The sequence below is a fragment of the Mus musculus genome, chromosome Y (genome assembly GCF_000001635.26).
Source record: "Mus musculus strain C57BL/6J chromosome Y, GRCm38.p6 C57BL/6J".
Classification (NCBI taxonomy): Eukaryota; Metazoa; Chordata; class Mammalia; order Rodentia; family Muridae; genus Mus; species Mus musculus.
This window is the reverse complement of record NC_000087.7, coordinates 17,666,742-17,686,872: the sequence shown is the minus strand read 5'-3', so window position 1 is coordinate 17,686,872 and position 20,131 is coordinate 17,666,742.

The window sequence follows — 20,131 nt, the reverse complement described above, 5'->3', positions numbered from 1 at the left end:
TTTATTTTGTTATTGAAGATCAGCCTTAGTGCATGGTGATCTGATAGGATGCATGGGACACTTTCAATATGTTTGTAACTGTTGAGGCCTGATTTGTGATCTATTATGTGTTCAATTTTGGAGAAGGTACCATGAGGTGCTGAGAAGAATGTATATCCTTTTGTTTTAGGATAAAATGTTATGTAGATATCTGTCAGATCCATTTGTTTCATAACTTCTGTTAGTTTCTCTATGTCCCTGTTTACTTTCTGTTTCCTTGACCTGTCCATTGGTGAAAGTAGTGTGTTGAAGTCTCCCACTAATATTGTGTGAGGTGTAATGTGTGCTTTGACCTTAACTAAAGTTTCTTTAATGAATGTGGCTGCCCTTGTATTTGGAGCATAGATATTCAGAATTGATAGTTCCTCTTGGAGGATTTTATCTTTGATGAGAATGAAGTGCCCCTCCTTGTCTTTTTTGATGACTTTGGGTTGTAAGTCAATCTTATCAGATATTAGGATGGCTACTTCAGCTTGTTTCTTCATACCATTTGCTTGGGAAATTGTTTTCCAGCCTTTCATTCTGAGGTAGTGTCTTTCTTTTTCTCTGAGATGAGTTTCCTGTAAGCAACAAAATGCTGGGTCTTGTATGTGTAGCCAGTTTGTTAGTCTATATCTTTTTATTGGGGAGTTGAGACCATTGATATTAACAGATATTAAGGAAAAGTAATTGTTGGTTCCTCTTATTTTTGTTGTTAAAGTTGGCATTCTGTTTTTGTGGCTGTCTTCTTTTAGGTTTGTTGAGGGATTACCTTCTTGTTTTTTCTAGGGCAAGGTTCCCATTCTTGTATTTTTTTTTCTGTTATTTTCCTTTGAAGGGCTGGATTTGTGGAAAGGTAATATGTGAATTTGGTTTTGTCATGGAATACTTTTTTTTCTCCATCTATGGTAATGGAGAGTTTGGCTAGGTATAGCAGCCTTGGCAGGAATTTGTGTTCTCTTAGTGTCTGTATAACATCTGTCCAGGCTCTTGTGGCTTTCATTGTCTCTGGTGAAAAGTCTGGTGTAATTCTGATTGACTTGCCTTTATAAGTTACGTGACCTTTTTCCCTTACTGCTTTTAGTATTCTCTCTTTATTTAGTGCATTTGTTGTTCTGATTATTATGTGTCGGGAGGAATTTCTTTTCTGGTCCAGTCTATTTGGAGTTCTGTATGCTTCTTGTATGTTCATGGGCATCTCTTTCTTTAGATTTGGGAAGTTTTCTTCAATAATTTTGTTGAAGATATTTGCTGGTCCTTTGAGTTGAAAATCTTCATTCTCATCCACCCCTATTATCCCTAGGTTTGGTATTCTTATTGTGTCCTCGATTTCCTGGATAATTTGAGTTAGGATCTTTTTGCATTTTCCATTTTCTTTGATTGTTGTGCCGATGTTCTCTATGGGATCTTTTGCACCTGAGATTCTCTATTCCATCTCTTGTATTCTGTTGCTGATGCTCAAATCTATGGTTCCTGTTTTCTTTTCTAGGGTTTCTATCTCCAGTGTTGCCTCACTTTGAGTTTTCTTTATTGTGTCTACTTCCCTTTTTAGGTCTAGTATGGTTTTGTTCATTTACATTACCTTTTTGGATGTGTTTTCCTCTTTTTCTGTAAGGACTTCTACGTGTTTGATTGTGTTTTCCTGTTTTTCTTTAAGGACTTGTAACTCTTTAGCAGTGTTCTCCTGTATTTCTTTAAGTGAGTTATTAAAGTCCTTCTTGATGTCCTCTATCATCATCAAGAGATATGCTTTTAAATCTGGGTCTAGGATTTCGGATGTGTTGGGATGCCCTGGACTAGGTGAAGTGGGAGTGCTTGGTTCTGATGATGGTGAGTGGTCTTGGTTCCTGTTAGTAAGATTCCTACGTTTACCTTTCGCCATTTGGTAATCTCTGGAGTTAGTTGTTATAGTTGACTCTGTTTAGAGATTGTTCTTCTGGTGATTCTGTTACCGTCTATCAGCAGATCTGAGAGACAGAGTCTCTCATCTGAGTTTCAGTGCTCAGAGCTCTCTCTGCTGGCAAGCTCTCCTCTTACGGGGAAGGTGCACAGAATATCTTGTGTTTGGACCTCCTCCTGGCTGAAGAAGTGGGCCCAAAACAGGACCTTTTCCAGAAGCTGTGTTTCTTGGCAGGTCCCAGATGCTGTCAGCTTCTGTGGTCCACAGTCTCACCTGTGCAGACTAAGTTTCTAATTTCGGCGGCGTCCCAGAACCAAGGTGGCACCCACTGCTCCTGAGGCTGAGACCTTCCTAACCAGGCAGATACCTGTCCTCTGGTTGGGAGGGTGGCTGGCTGTCTGCGGCCCGAAAAGGGTGCTGCCTCAGCGATTCTGTGGCTCCGCGTGTCCCAGAAGCTCTCCGGTTCTGTGGTGCACCCTCTCACCTGTTCAGATTAATTTCCTAAGTTCGGCAGAGTCCCTGAACCCCTGCTATTATAATTAAGGGTGCTGTAAACACTGAAGGTTTACTTATGGCATGGTAGAGATTTTTGGGATATATGCCCAAAAGTTGTATATATGAATATTCAGATAGACTTATTTCCAATTTTGTGAAGAAATGCAATAATATTTTCCAGATTTTGGAATCTGGAAAACACTTTGCAATCCCACTAGCAAAGATAAAATTTTCTTTTTATCTACATTTGCTCTAGCAGCTATTTTCACCTTACATTTTGGTCTCAACCATTCTCATTGGTTTAGGATGGAATCTCAGCATGGTTTTGATTTGTGTTTCACTATAAATAAGGATGTTGAACATTTCTTTAGGTGCTGATCAGGCTTTTGAAATTCCTAAATTGAGAATTTTGTTTAGCTCTAGAGCTCATTTTTTCGTTAGGGTGTTTGTTTTTCTGGAGTCTAGCTTCTTGAATTCTTTGTATATTTTGAATATTAGCCCTCGATCAGATGTAGGGTTAGTAATGATCTTTTCTCCACTACTAGGTTGCCATTGTGTCCTATTGACAGTGTCTTTTGCCTTACAGAACCTTTTCAGTTTCAGGAGGTCCATTTGTTAATTGACCAAGATATGCTTTCAGACAGGAACATGGCATGACTGTCCTAAAAGAGGCTATGCCAGCAACTGACTGAGGCAGATGCAGATATTTACAGCCAACCATTGGTCTAAACGCAGGAACCCCTATGGAAGAGTTTGAGCAAAGACTGAAGTAACTGAAGGGAATTGCAACCCTATAGGAAGAACAACACCATGAAAAAACTAGATTTCCCAGAATTCTCAGGTACTAAGCCACCAACCAAAGAGCATACATGTACTAGTCCATAACCCCTACTATACATATGTAACAGAGGATTGCATTGTGTGGCCTCAGTGCGATGAGGGTGTGTGCTTGTCCTGTGGAAGCTTTATGTCCCCAGAAAAGGGGAATTCTAGAGAGGTGGGTGGGAGAGTAACCTTTTAGAGAGAGGAGGGAAGGGTGGTAGGGGCCTCATGGAGGGGGTATGCTGAAGGGGATCACATTTGAAATATAAATAAAAAAATAATTTGGTAAAATGGATAGTATGACATAGTTTAGAATATCTTCAAAACAGGAGCATGAAAGTAATTGGATATAAGAAGATAAATTTAATTTTAGAGATTTTAGGTATGGTAGTCAAAATTCTTTAAAGAAAAAAACTGAAATAATTGTGTGTGTGTGTGTGTGTGTGTGTGTGTGTGTGTGTGTGTGTGTTTGTAGAGGGATTTATACACTGTGGTTCAGCCCAGGTATTTAAAAATAGATGTCTATGGTCAGAAAGTCAAGGAATCCAATAGATCTTCTGTCCACAAGACTGAATTTCCCAGATGTTCTTCAGTGTATGTTGGACTCTCAAAGAAATATACTCTAAAACCTTCAAAAGAACAAGCATACCTGTGAGAATGAAGACAAGCAGGCAAAAACCAAAGGGGTCTTCTATGTGCTTTACATAGGCTAGCACAAGAATATGTGGCCCAGAGTTAGGATAGGTTTTTAGACCTCAAATGAGGCAATTAGCCAAAAATCACTTATATCCAGTGCTTTTCACTTTTAGTTAATTCAATATTCAGTAAAGTTAACAACTAAGACTAGCAATCACAAAGGTAGAAGTCATAGAAGTAGTATGCCTGGCAATCTATCTCCTATATAACAACCAAATAGACAAGTAATAAAATTCAGACAAATAAGCTTTATTCAATAATAAAATATTGTGAAGACAAACAAGAGAATAGGTGTTGCAAAGTCTGTCTTACAGTTTAAACACAGTGTACACGTTTAAACAGGAGGTGGTATATTTATGCCCACCACTGACATGTTAACTCAGTTCCTGTTTTATGGTCAAAGTTGTCCATTTAGTGTGAAAATTTTACTCAGAAGTAATTTACGCCTCTAGCTGTCACCATAGCTTCAGTCTTACTATGATTTGAATATATAATATTTTTAGTAGGCTAATATATTTAAACAGTTGGTCTTCAGCTAGAGACAGTGTTTGGGAAGGTTATGGAACATTTAGGAATTTTTTTTTTTACGAACATTTCACATATATTAGCAAAAAATCCAATATATCTAGAAAAGAAAGAAAAGGAAGCTCAAGTCTAAGTGAATCAAGGAACTCCATATAAAACCAGAGACACTGAAACTTATAGAGAAGAAAGTGGATTAAAGCCATTAAATATGGGCACAGGGGGAAAATTCTTGAACAGAAGAGCAATGGCTTGTGCTGTAAGATCAAGAATACACAAACCGGACCTCAGAAAATTGCAAAGCTTCTTTAAGGCAAAAGATACCGCCAATAAGAAAAAAAAAGACCACCAATAGATTGGGAAAGGATCTTTACCCATCCTAAATAATATATGAGACTAATATCCAATATATATAAAGAACTCAGGAAGATGAATTCCAAAAAATCAAATAGCCCTATTAAAAATGTGGTACAGAGCTAAACAAAGAATTCTCAACTGAGGAATACAGAATGTACAAGAAGCAAAAAGATGTTCAAAATCCTTAATCATCAGAGAGATACAAATCAAAAGAACCTTGAGATTCCATCCACCTCACACCAGTCAGAATGGCTAAGATCAAAAATTCAGGTGACAGTAGATGCTGGCGGGGATGTGGAGAAAGAGGAACACTCCTGCATTATTGGTGAGATTGCAAGCTACTACAACCACTCTGGAAATCAGAGTGGTGGTTCCACAGAAAATTGAACATAGTAATACAGGAAGATCCAGCAATAACTCTCCTGGGCATATACCCAGAAGATGTTCCAACTTTTAATAAGGACACATGCTCCACTATGTTCATAGCAGCCTAATTTATAATAGCCAGAAGCTGGAATCTCTCACCTCCCAGGTCTCTGGTGCATTCTAGGGCATCCTTGAAACATCCTATTTCCTGAGTTTGCCTATTTCCATTATTTCTGCTGGCCCTCAAGACTTCAGTCTTTTTCCCTTATCCAATACCAGATCAGAATCCATCCCCCACTCTACCCCTTTCCACTTTCCCTCACATGTTCTTCTTTCCCTCCCAACTTTTGGTTGCTTTCTTCTCCCTCCCAATTAGGACCGAGGCGTCTTCACTTGGGTACTTCAGCTTGTTGAGCTCTTTGAGTTCTGTGGACTGTATCCTGTGTATTCTGTATTTTTTGTTGTTTGTTTGGTTTGGTTTTGTTTGGTTTTGGGTTTTTGGCTAATATCCATTTGTTAGTGAATATATACCATGAATGTTCTTTTGTGTCTGAGTTACCTCACTAACCATGGTATTTTCTAGTTCCATATGTTTGCCTATTAATCTCAGGATGTTCTCATTTTGTTCGTTTGTTTGTTTGTTTGTTTTGTTTTGTTGTTGTTGTTGGTGGTGGTGGTTTTGGTTTTTCTTTCTTTTTTTTTTTTTTATGTCCTCATTCTCAATAGCTAAGTACGTTATGCTCTGGGTCCACAGGAAACCCAGATGAGCCCAAAAATTACAAACTCTACTGGAACTCACCAAAAAGTCTTATTTTCAAGTTCAACCTTGGTTCGCCCTACTACCATTCACTTCATGAATGCTGGCAAGTGACCCTGAATCCAAAAAAAATATTGGGTTTATATACAGTATAGGAATTGTGTAAATATTTACAGAAAAGGTGACTAGAAGGTGTAATAGTACTGAAGTGGGAGGGGGGTAATGAGTATCTGTTCAAGGACTAACTTTATGGCCAGTTTTATCTGTCTGTGACCTGACATCTGCTTACCTTTTACTTTTTCCATTGTGTCCCTTGAGCTTGCTTTTTCTCTAAGGTCTCAAGGACAGGTACTTGGAGTTCTTTCTAGCAGCAGTTTTGGTTTTTGCAGACACAGAGGCAGAGAGAATGTGTCCTCATTATGGGCCATGTCATTATAACTCTAGGGGAGTGAAAGACAGCCCAGTCTGCTGCAGGAGGATGCAGCACAGAAACCACCTGTTTGCTAGTTGTATAGCCGCAGGGGAAGGGGGAAGGGGGAAAGGAGGATGGGAGCCTCTGACTGTACAACACTGAAGTCTCTCTAGTATCAGTAATCTGAGGTTTTCAACATTCTCCACTCTTTTTGGTGAATCTAGATGCCAATCTTGGACTCTTTATAGGCCTAAATCGTCTGTGCTAACTGGTTTGTACTGGGACCTTGTACTGGCTAGTTTTGTGTCAACTTGACACAGCTGGAGTTATCACAGAGAAAGGAGCTTCAGTTGAGGAAATGCCTCCATGAGATCCAACTCTAAGGCATTTTCTCAATTAGTGATCAAGAGGGAAAGGCCCCTTGTGGGTGGGACCATCTCAGGGCTGGTAGTCTTGGTTCTATGAGAAAGCAGGCTGAGCAAGCCAGGTGAGGCAAGCCAGTAAAGAACATCCCTCCAAGGACTCTGCATCAGTTCCAGCTTCCTGACCTGCTTGAGTTCCAGTCCTGACTTCCTTGGTTATGAACAGCGGTATGGAAGTGTAAGCCGAATAAACCCATTCCTCCCCAACTTGCTTCTTGGTCACGATGTTTGTGTAGGAATAGAAATCCTGATTAAGACAGACCTCATCACCATCAGTTGAATAGTCCCTAATCTCTGCTTTATATACTGCAAAACCTTTTTAATTATGCCTGGCCCAAATGTGAGCAGCAACAAAAAAACTTATAAGGGACCCTGTAATTGTGGAAATGAGAGTAGTTAACCATGGGGAATTATCAAATAGGGAATGATGCCAGCTTTTGGAGTTTTCTTGTTCTCTTTGGTACCTCTCTATGCTTTCTCTAAACTTAGCTAGTAATTCTTTGATGCCAGAGTGATTTACATAAAACCAACATTCTTTGAATACATCAACACACAAGCCTCCCTGATGCAGGAACACAAAGTCTAACCCTTGTCTGTTCTGTTCAACTACCTCAGCCAGGGAATCTACATTTCACTCCAGGTGTGCAATGGATTTTTCTAAGCATTGTCTGTCCTGATCTGTATCTAATTTAAGGCTGTATAGTTATTCTCTTACAATGTTAGGGCTGCTATCCCAGTGCCTTCACCAGGTAGCCCTGCTCCCAAAATTATACCCAACGTTAGGGAAATAGTTTTTCTCTTCTGTCTTTTGAGGTCTCCCCCAACATTCCCTATTCGGTTCTTCAGCACTATTTCCTCTGAATAATTGGTTATGCATGGCACCAATTGGAATAGAATAGAGAACTCCTTTGCAGTAGGGGAATTAAGAACCTCTCCATGCACACACAGAGTCAACCCTGTTGAACAGGCCCACCATGCCTATTCGGGGGAAATAACCCATTTGGAATGCACCATGGGGGTATTTTGGTTACAAATATGTTGATGTGACAAGGGAACTTTTCCCAGGCAGGTCCCCTGTCCTGATATGGTCTGTATGGTTAAGGTTCTGCCTTCTTGGGACCATATGCATGCAGTGTCTCTCTCGGACTCATTATATTTAGACATAAATCCAACACCTTCATAAAAAGGGTGTCTGGCATAATAACACAGCCAGCAGAAGATGGTTAGCTCTGGTTAGGAACTGGTCAAAATCTGAAAAGTTTTTAGCATCATTGACCAGAGCAGATCTACGGGGGCGGGGAACGTGCTGGGGAAGGACTGGGAGGTCAACAAACACTGGTTTGAGAACAGATTTTGGCATAGGTTTCTCAGGGCAAGACATCTTAGTATAGGTTTAGTGTTTGCCAGAATTCGGTTTGGTCCTACAGTCACATTCAGGGGGTTTACTATTGGTTTTATCAGGAGCCTAATTGTGAAAATGAGTTTGAGGTTTTTCCCCCCAAATAATATAAAATCGGAGGCCCCAAGGTTTCCCAGTTTCCCAGCCCTTTTCCTGCTTTCCTAGACTGGTGAACTTAAGTTGATCTTCAGATTTCCTCCCCTGTCAGGTGACTGTGATAAGATCTTCCTTTGATACCTTCCATCCCAATGTTTCACAACCCCAAAAAGCATAATAGAATCGTTCTGGGTCCCCATATGCCACAGTTCTCTTTTCCCAAGACATATAAAAAAGTCTCCCTAAGTCTACATAGTGTATGAATGTTGTAAAGTCTGTTGGGTGTCAGGCCATGAGTTATCAGCCAGCTGGCACAGATCAAAAGTTAAATATGGAAACCATGACATCCCAATTGGCTTTTCTTTATTAGCCAGTTGGGCCAGGTAACCCATTTCAGGATTCTCAATTGTCCTAGTCAAGTCATAAGGCTGCTGCGGGTTTTTGATCTCTGAATGGAGACATGGACTGGGAACAGCAGCACATGCAGTCGGTAAAAACAGCAATCTTAGGACCTAGTTAATTTTAACATGGAGGGATGAATAGAACTCCTGCTCTTTTAATATTATGAAAAGTGATCATTGCAGAAAACAAGGATGAACCAGTTTTGTGATACCTCAGTTCTAGGATTGTCATAGACTTAATAAAAAATGAAAATTTAGAACCAAATATGTGGAAACTAATGAGGGCAGGGGAAGGAGGGTTAGGGAGGATAGCCCACATCTGGCCAGAGTTCCTCCTATGCTCTGGGCAGGTGGACTTGGGAGGGCTGCTAGCCCTCATTGCTTCTCTCCTGCCTTCCCATACCTTAATGTGTTCATTTTTTTTCCTCCCCCTCCCATCACCCACCTAGTTCTCTCTCAATCTCTCTCTCTCCCTCTCTCTCTCTCTCTTTCTCTATCTATCTATCTCTCTCTATCTATCTCTCTCTCTCTTTCTCTGCCTCTTGTGATTTCTTTCTTCTCCCTGACAAGTGTGATTGAAGCGTTCTCACTTGGACCCTTCTTGTTGTTAAGTTTCTTGAGTTCTGTGGATTGTATCCTAGGAAATCTGTACTTCTTTGGCTAATATCCTCTTATTACAGTTCATTTTACTTTGAGATTTTATTTGTATTCGAAACAAGAACAGTGTTACATTTATGATAAAAATGATAAAATGTTGAATAGATTCACAAAAAGAAATCTTAGTAATTTACTGTTTATTTACTATGTCGTGGACGTTTTAATCATTATCATAGAGTATAAAATAAAATGTGAATGTGAGAAAGAAATTTAGAGAACGAATTGGAGGGTGAGGATGGAAGGTGTCGAAATTTGGGTTTTGTTGTTATGAAGAGACACTATGACCACAGTAATTCCTATAAAGCAAAAAACATTGCTGGGGCTGACTTACAGTTTCAGAGGTTAATTTCATTATTGTCTTGCCAAGAAGTATGGTAGTTTTCAGGAAGATCTTTTGTTAGAGCCGGAGATGAAGCCAAGAGCTCCTAATCTTCATCCACAGGCAGCAAAAAGAGGCTGTCTATACACTGGCCAGACATGAGCATATATGATCTCAAAACCTGCCTCTAGTGACAGCCTTCCTTGATTGAGCAGCAGAGTAGAGCTGGCCCTAGATTTGGAGCTTTCTGATCAGCTGCCTGGTAGGCATGGACATGGGAAACTTGGTCCTGCCTCTTGTTTGCTGTGCAGTGGTTTGGACAAAGGAGAGACCCATTCCCTCCCTTTTACCCTCACCACCCTTGGCAGGAGAGCTGTCCCTGATGGGGTCATGAGCCCAGGAATATCGTCCCAATCACCTCTTGCAGCACTTGGGAGAGTAGGCCATGCACCTCATCTGAGCAGCAGGGAGGGAGTTGGCCCTGGTTTGGGGGGTTAATGGTGAGCATGCTCAGAGGGAGTGAGAACTAGAGACCTGACACCATCCCTTACCTGCTGTAGCACTGTAAAGGATGGCCCCTCTACCTTGTCTGGGCAGCACAGTAAAGCTGGCTTTGATGGCAGGGGGGCAAATGAGATAGCACTGAGGGTATTGTAGCATGAAAGTTGTTTCTGCCCCTTGTTGGCTGCAACTTTGGAAAGGGAAGCTTGGGAAGGGCAGGAAAGCTCTCCCAGATGGTGGTAGTATGGCAGAGCTGGTGGTCTGATTAGCCAGATCCCTCTCAGGCCCAGATCCTGGGCTTTGAATTGCCCCACCACAACATTGACCCCCATTGGTGAACTGCTGTAGTAGATTAAAATGGACAGCCTACAGATCCCATACTACAGGATCTTAATGACAAAGGGCAACAACAGGATATCTGAGAGGAGTTACAGTTATGCATTTGTACTGATAGTATAGTAGAAGGCAGAGACCTCTTAAGACTCATTAAAATGAACAACTTGGAAACAAAGAAGTGTAGATAAAAGGGCACACTGTGGGATATACACTGTGACATTACAAATTCCACAATGAGATTCTTATTCTGTTGGGGTGGTTGCAATGGTAGAAGCAGGACACAAGGTGATGAGGAGATAAGTGGGACTGGGTGCATGATTTAAAACTCAGGAAGATCAAACAAAAAGTTTGAAAAAGAGTACCAACTTTTCAAACCATTATTCATTTCTATGTTAAAGGGAAAAATTCAAACATACTCAAATTCAAACATATTCAAGGGTATAAAACTATCTTCATAAAATAAAAAAAAATACTAACTTTTCTGACATCTAGGTTTGTACCCTAAAAATTGAACTATTATCATGTAAACATGACATTTGTGAGTTAACTGATATTTTATTTTGAAGAGTTATAGTAAGCTATATGTTTAGAAATAAGTTAGATACGTGCACATGTGTGTGCATGTGCATGTGTGTGAGTACACATACACACAAATACACACAAGCTTATACACTTAATCCTGGATATATGGTATATAAATCATGATTTTTTTTTTGTTTTTCAGGAAATGAGAAACAAAACTGAATTTTTTTAACATATTCTAATTTATTAATATTTTATTCTTCTTTCTCTTACAAAATATATGGTGTAGATACCTATATCCCAGCTAATAGTTTTCTTGTAAATATCTAAAACAATTCTTGCTGGTGTGGTAGTTAATACTCATAGCTACAGCCATACTTGGAAGACTAAGACATGAGGCCTTTGAGTTAAAAAAACAGCCTAAGGTAATTGTTGAGATTCTGTTTCAAGACAGTAAAATATGCACAAATACTTCATTACTCAATATTTTAAATGTTAGCAAGATAAATATTTATGTTACTATTTTAATTTGTTTACATATGTGTGGTTCATAATAAGAATGTCAGTGTTCAAATACATTTTTTTTTACTGATTTTTATTTTGGGCGTATCAGGTTGCATAAACATTTTCCCAGTAGCAGAAGCCGTATGAAACAAAGGCTTGAAACATCTGTTATTTCTCCTAAATTATACGTCCCTACTGAATATTCATAAAAGGAAGGAATATCTCAAGCTTAATTATTTAATTTTCAATTATTGTTTTAAATTATTTTTATATATGCAGAAACATTGTCAGGATAGAGTTCACATATAACATTTATCTATTTTGTCTTTAATAGTAGTACTTTAAATAACCATAGTACATTTCTGAAAGCAACATCACTACTATACTACTTGCTAAAGTATAAAATTACGGGGATTTCAGTAGTCCTTTTTCAGTAATATCATTGATTTACCTAATGACTTTATTAATTTAACTTAATGTACAGCACCTTACATTCCAAGGAAGTCTTCTATTTTAGTTTTTACCTTGTTGTGATAAAATACTATGACATAAAGTGATTTATGGAAGATAGGGATTTTTATTTTATTTTATGATTTTTTTTTATTTCTTTGCTTAATATTGAGGGATAGTTCACAATGGTAGGAGAGGCAGTGGGCAGGGATAGCAGCAAGGATAGAGATTACATCTCCAGCCACATCCAGAAAACAGAGAGGGAACTGGATGTGGGGAGATGTAATAAACTCTCAAAGCCTGTCTCTATTGGCGCACTTCCTCCAGCAAGGCTTTAAGACATACAAGTTCCATAATCTTCTCAAACAGCACCACCTGGGATACTAATGTGTCTGAGGCTTTGGGGAAGCCAAGAGTTCTTATATCTCAGACTATGGGGGAGCCAATAGTTCATATATCTGACCTATGTGGGACAAGTCTTTTTCAAATATCACATCCTTTAAAATGCATACCATTTCTAAATTATAATTTTATTCTTCCTTCCTTCCTTCCTTCCTTCCTTCCTTCCTTCCTTCCTTCTTTCCTTCTTTCCTTCTTTCAATTACTCAAGAAATATGGCCTTCCGCTCCACTCGAGCCCCGGGCTTCCTTGCCAGCAGAGTCTCGCCCAACACCTGCAAGGGCCCACACAGGACTCCCCACGGGATCCTAAGACCTCTGGTGAGTGGAACACAGTGCCTGCCCCAATCCAATCGCACGGAACCTGAGACTGGGGTACATAGGGAAGCAGGTACCCGGGCCTGATCTGGGGCACAAACCCCTTACGCTCTTCTCGAGCCCCGGGCTACCTTGCCAGCAGAGTCGCCTGACCCCCACAAGGGCCCACACAGGATTCCACACGGGATCCTAAGACCTCTAGTGCGTGGAACACAACTTCTGCCAGGAGTCTGGTTCGAACACCAGATATCTGGGTACCTGCCCTGCAAGAAGAGAGATTGCCTGCAGAGAATACTCTGCCCACTGAAACTAAGGAGAGTGCTACCCTCCAGGTCTGCTTATAGAGGCTAACAGAGTCACCTGAAGAACAAGCTCTTAACAGTGACAACTAAGCTAGCTTCAGAGATTACCAGATGGCAAAAGGCAAACGTAAGAATATCAAGACCACTCACCATCATCAGAACGCAGCACTCCCACCCCACCTAGTCCTGGGCACCCCAAAACAACCGAAAATCTAGACACAGATTTAAAAACATTTCTCATGATGATGATAGAGGACATCAAGAAGGACTTTCATAAGTCACTTAAAGAATTACAGGAGAGCACTGCTAAAGAGTTACAGGCCCTTAAAGAAAAGCAGGAAAACAAAGCCAAACAGGTAGAAATCATTAAAGAAAAACAGGAAAACACATCCAAACAGGTGATGGAAATGAACAAAACCATACTAGAACTAAAAGGGGAAGTAGACACAATAAAGAAAACCCAAAGCGAGGCAACGCTGGAGATAGAAACCCTAGGAAAGAGATCTGGAACCATAGATGGGAGCATCAGCAACAGAATACAAGAAATGGAAGAGAGAATCTCAGGTGCAGAAGATTCCATAGAGAACTTCGACACAACAGTCAAAGAAAATACAAAATGCAAAAGGATCCTAACTCAAAACATCCAGGTAATCCAGGACACAATGAGAAGACCAAACCTACGGATAATAGAAATCGATGAGAATGAAGATTTTCAACTTAAAGGGCCAGCTAATATCTTCAACAAAATAATAGAAGAAAACTTCCCAAACATAAAAAAAGAGATGCCCATGATCATACAAGAAGCCTACAGAACTCCAAATAGACTGGACCAGAAAAGAAATTCCTCCCGACACATAATAATCAGAACAACAAATGCACTAAATAAAGATAGAATATTAAAAGCAGTAAGGGAGAAAGGTCAAGTAACATATAAAGGAAGGCCTATCAGAATTACACCAGACTTTTCACCAGAGACTATGAAAGCCAGAAGAGCCTGGAAAGATGTTATAAAGACACTAAGAGAACAAATATGCCAGCCCAGGCTAATATACCCGGCCAAACTCTCAATTACCATAGATGGAGAAACCAAAGTATTCCACGACAAAAACAAATTCACACAATATCTTTCCACAAATCCAGCCCTTCAAAGGATAATGACAGAAAAGAAGCAATACAAGGACGGAAATCACGCCCTAGAACAACCAAGAAGGTAATCATTCAACAAACCAAAAATAAGACAGTCACAAGAACAGAATGCCATCTCTAAGAACAAATATACAAGGAAGCAACAATTACTTTTCCTTAATATCTCTTAATATCAATGGACTCAATTCCCCAATAAAAAGACATAGACTAACAGACTGGCTACACAAACAGGACCCAACATTCTGCTGCTTACAGGAAACCCATCTCAGGGAAAAAGACAGACACTACCTCAGAGTGAAAGGCTGGAAAACAATTTTCCAAGCAAATGGACTGAAGAAACAAGCTGGAGTAGCCATTTTAATATCGGATAAAATCGACTTCCAACCCAAAGTTATCAAAAAAGACAAGGAGGGACACTTCATACTCATCAAAGTTAAAATCCTCCAAGAGGAACTCTCAATTCTGAATATCTATGAACCAAATGCAAGGGCAGCCACATTCATTAGAGACACTTTAGTAAAGCTCAAAGCATACATTGCACCTCACACAATAATAGTGGGAGACTTCAACACACCACTTTCTTCAATGGACAGATCGTGGAAACAGAAACTAAACAGGGACACAGTGAAACTAAAAGAAGTTATGAAACAAATGGACCTGACAGATATCTACAGAACATTTTATACTAAAACAAAAGGATATACCTTCTTCTCAGCACCTCACGGGACCTTCTCCAAAATTGACCATATAATTGGTCACAAAACAGGCCTCAACAGATACAAAAATATTGAAATTGTCCCATGTATCCTATCAGACCACCATGGCCTAAGACTGATCTTCAAAACAACATAAATAATGGAAAGCCAACATACACGTGGAAACTGAATAACACTCTTCTCAATGATACCATGGTCAAGGAAGGAATAAAGAAAGAAATTAAAGATTTTTTAGAGTTTAATGAAAATGAAGCCACAAAGTACCCAAACCTATGGGACACAATGAAAGCATTTCTAAGAGGGAAACTCATAGCTCTGAGTGCCTCCAAAAAGAAACGGGAGAGAGCACATACTAGCAGCTTGACAACACATCTAAAAGCCCTAGAAAAAAAGGAAGCAAATTCACCCAAGAAGAGTAGACAGCAGGAAATAATCAAACTCAGGGGTGAAATCAAACAAGTGGAAACAAGAAGAACTATTCAAAGAATTAACCAAACGAGGAGTTGGTTCTTTGAGAAAATCAACAAGATAGATAAACCCTTAGCTAGACTCACTAAAGGGCACAGGGACAAAATCCTAATTAACAAAATCAGAAATGAAAAGGGAGACATAACAACAGATCCTGAAGAAATCCAAAACACCATCAGATCCTTCTACAAAAGGTTATACTCAACAAAACTGGAAAACGTGGACAAAATGGACAAATTTCTGGACAGATACCAGGTACCAAAGTTGAATCAGGATCAAGTTGACCATCTAAACAGTCCCATATCACCTAAAGAAATAGAAGCAGTTATTAATAGTCTCCCAACCAAAAACAGCCCAGGACCACATGGGTTTAGTGCAGAGTTCTATCAGACCTTCAAAGAAGATCTAATTCCAGTTCTGCACAAACTATTTCACAAAATAGAAGTAGAAGGTACTCTACCCAACTCATTTTATGAAGCCACTATTACTCTGATACCTAAACCACAGAAAGACCCAACAAAGATAGAGAACTTCAGACCAGTTTCTCTTATGAATATCGATGCAAAAATCCTCAATAAAATTCTCGCTAACCGAATCCAAGAACACATTAAAGCAATCATCCATCCTGACCAAGTAGGTTTCATTCCAGGGATGCAGGGATGGTTTAATATACGAAAATCCATCAATGTAATCCATTATATAAATAAACTCAAAGACAAAAACCACATGATCATCTCGTTAGATGAGGAAAAAGCATTTGACAAGATCCAGAACACATTCATGATAAAAGTTTTGGAAAGATCAGGAATTCAAGGCCTATACCTAAACATGATAAAAGCAATCTACAGCAAACCAGTAGCCAACATCAAAGTAAATGGAGAGAAGCTGGAAGTAATCCCACTAAAATCAGGGACTAGACAAGGCTGCCCACTTCTCCCTACGTTTTCAACATAGTACTTGAAGTATTAGCTAGAGCAATTCGACAACAATAGGAGATCAAGGGGATACAAATTGGAAAAGAGGAAGTCAAAATATCACTTTTTGCAGATGATATGATAGTATATATAAGTGACCCTAAAAATTCCACCAGAGAACTCCTAAACCTGATAAGCAGCTTCGGTGATGTAGCTGGATATAAAATAAACTCAAACAAGTCAATGGCCTTTCTCTATACAAAGAATAAACAGGCTGAGAAAGAAATTAGGGAAACCACACCCTTCTCAATAGTCACAAATAATATAAAATATCTTGGCGTGACTCTAACTAAGGAAGTGAAAGATCTGTATGATAAAAACTTCAAGTCTCTGAAGATAGAAATTAAAGAAGATCTCAGAAGATGGAAAGATCTCCCATGCTCATGGATTGGCAGGATCAACATTGTAAAAATGGCTATCTTGCCAAAAGCAATCTATAGATTCAATGCAATCCCCATCAAAATTCCAACTCAATTCTTCAACGAATTGGAAGGAGCAATTTGCAAATTCGTCTGGAAACAAAAAACCTAGGATAGCAAAAAGTCTTCTCAAGGATAAAAGAACTTCTGGTGGAATCACCATGCCTGATCTAAAGCTTTACTACAGAGCAATTGTGATAAAAACAGCATGGTACTGGTATAGAGACAGACAAGTAGACCAATGGAATAGAATTGAAGACCCAGAAATGAACCCACACACCTATGGTCACTTGATTTTCGACAAGGGAGCTAAAACCATCCAGTGGAAGAAAGACAGCATTTTCAACAATTGGTGTTGGCACAACTGATTGTTATCGTGTAGAAGAATGCGAATCGATCCATACTTATCTCCTTGTACTAAGGTCAAATCTAAGTGGATCAAGGAACTTCACATAAAACCAGAGACACTGAAACTTATAGAGGAGAAAGTGGGGAAAAGCCTTGAAGATATGGGCACAGGGGAAAAATTCCTGAACAGAACAACAATGGCTTGTACTGTAATATCAAGAATTGACAAATGGGACCTAATGAAACTCCAAAGTTTCTGCAAGGCAAAAGACACCGTCAATAAGACAGAAAGACCACCAACAGATTGGGAAAGGATCTTTACCTATCCTAAATCAGATAGGGGACTAATATCCAACATATATGAGAACTCAAGAAGGTGGACTTCAGAAAATCAAATAACCCCATTAAAAAATGGGGCTCAGAACTGAACAAAGAATTCTCACCTGAGGAATACCGAATGGCAGAGAAGCACCTGAAAAAATGTTCAACATCGTTAATCATCAGGGAAATGCAAATCAAAACAACCCTGAGATTCCACCTCACACCAGTCAGAATGGTTAAGATCAAAAATTCAGGTGACAGCAGATGCTGGCGTGGATGTGGAGTAAGAGGAACACTCCTCCATTGTTGGTGGGATTGCAAGCTTGTACAACCACTCTGGAAGTCAGTCTGGCGGTTCCTCCGAAAATTGGACATAGTACTACCGGAGGATCCAGCAATACCTCTCCTGGGCATATATCCAGAAGATGCCCCAACCTGTAAGAAAGACACATGCTCCACTATGTTCATAGCAGCCTTATTTATAATAGCCAGAAGCTGGAAAGAACCCAGATGCCCCTCAACAGAGGAATGGATACAGAAAATGTGGTACATCTACACAATGGAGTACTACTCAGCTATTAAAATGAATGAATTTATGAAATTCCTATGAAAATGGATGGACCTGGAGGGCATCATCCTGAGTGAGGTAACATATTCACAAAGGAACTCACACAATATGTACTCACTGATAAGTGGATATTATCCTCAAACCTAGGATACCCAAGATATAAGATACAATTTGCTAAACACATGAAACTCAAGAAGAATGAAGACTGAAGTGTGGACACTATGACCCTCCTTAGAATTGGGAACAAAACACCCATTGAAGGGGTTACAAAGACAAAGTTTGGAGGTGAGATGAAAGGATGGACCATGTAGAGACTGCCATATCCAGGGATCCACCCCATAATCAGCATCCAAACGCTGACACCATTACATATACTAGCAAGATTTTATCGAAAGGACCCAGATGTAGCTGTCTCTTGTGAGACTATGCCAGGACCTAGCAAACACAGAAGTAGATGCTCATAGTCAGCTAATGGATGGATCACAGGGCTCCCAATGGAGGAGCTAGAGAAAATACCCAAGGAGCTAAAGGGATCTGCAACCCTATATGTGGAACAACATTATGAACTAACCAGTACCCCGGAGCTCTTGACTCTAGCTGCATATGTATCAAAAGATGGCCTAGTTGTCCATCACTGGAAAGAAAGGCCCAATGGACATGCAATCTTTATATGCCCCAGTTCAGGGGAACGCTAGGGCCAAAAAGGGGGAGTGGGTGGGTAGGGGAGTGGGGGTGGGTGGTTATGGGGGACTTTTGGTATAGCATTGGAAATGTAAATGAGGTAAATACCTAATAAAAATGGAAAAAAATAAAAAAAGAAATATGAAGAATGTCTTTATGCCAGGATACAGCAAGAAAGTAAATCCATAGTCAGCTAAACTATATATAGAATAAACAAAACTAGATATAGACCTTTATGTTATGGGCAGTAGAGATGGTTCAACTGGTGAAGTGTTTCCTGCCAACCCTGACAGCCTGAGTTTGACTCTTATGTCCTATATTGTAGAGAAATAAAAGTGACTTCTGATGTCATCTGACCTATACATGCACACCATGGCATTTCTTCACAGGCATATGTGTGTTCACATGCACACATACACACAGAAACACACACACACACACACACACACACACACACACACCATCTCCACTACCACCCCCACCACCATATCACACGACACAACCAAGTGGGAGGGATGGAGAGAGAGATGAAGGAAAAGAGAGGGAGAGACAGAGACAGAGACAGACAGTAAGAAACAGAGAAAGAGGAAGGGAGAGAATACTTTATTTTCTCTCTTTAAAAAATATATTTAGTCTTGACAGGTTTTCCCGTCCCCTTTGTGGGAGTATTTTAGCTAATGCCATCCTTCTCGAGTCCTGGGAAGCTCTTGCTTTCTTACATCTGGGAATTTCTGTTTTTTACCAGCAGTTCCTCATCCCCCAGTTGCTATACACCCCTGTTCAATGTCCTGACCCTCTGAACATCTCTCCTGTCTTCTCCCATACCTTATTCTTCCCCTCTTTTTCCCCTCCCCCTCTTCTCTTCTTCACAATTCCCTCCCATCATCTACGTCCCTTGATTATTTTGTTCCCTGTTTTAATTAGAACAGAAGCATCCACACTTTGGTCTTACTTTTTCCTGAAGTTCATGTAGTTCGTGAGTTGTATCGTGGTTATTCCACACTCTTTGCCTAATGCTAGAGCGATGAGGCAGGAGTGGGTAGGTGGTTGGGGGAAGCACCCTCATAGAATCAGGGTAAGGGGAGATGGGATATAGGGGTTGTATAAGGAAAACATGGAATGGAGATAACATTTGAAATGCAAATAAGTAAAGTGTCCAATTAAAAAAAAGTATTTAGAAACTGTGAATAAGGATGGCCCCCATAAGGTTCATATATTTGAATAAATACTGAGTAACATTATTGAAAGAGTTAGCAGGTATGGCCTTGTTGGAATAAGTATGACCTTGTTGAAATGGGTATAACATTTTTGGAATTATTGACACTGGGTATTATTTTGATATTTCAAAATGTCCATTACAAGACCAGAGTTTCTCTCTTCTTTCTACCTTAAGATTCTCTCGCTTCTGCTCAATTAACATGTCTGTCTACATGCTACTGCACTCCCACCACAGTAAGAATGAACTAAATCTCTGAAACTGTAAGCAAGTCATGATTAAATGGTTTCACTTTACAATATTT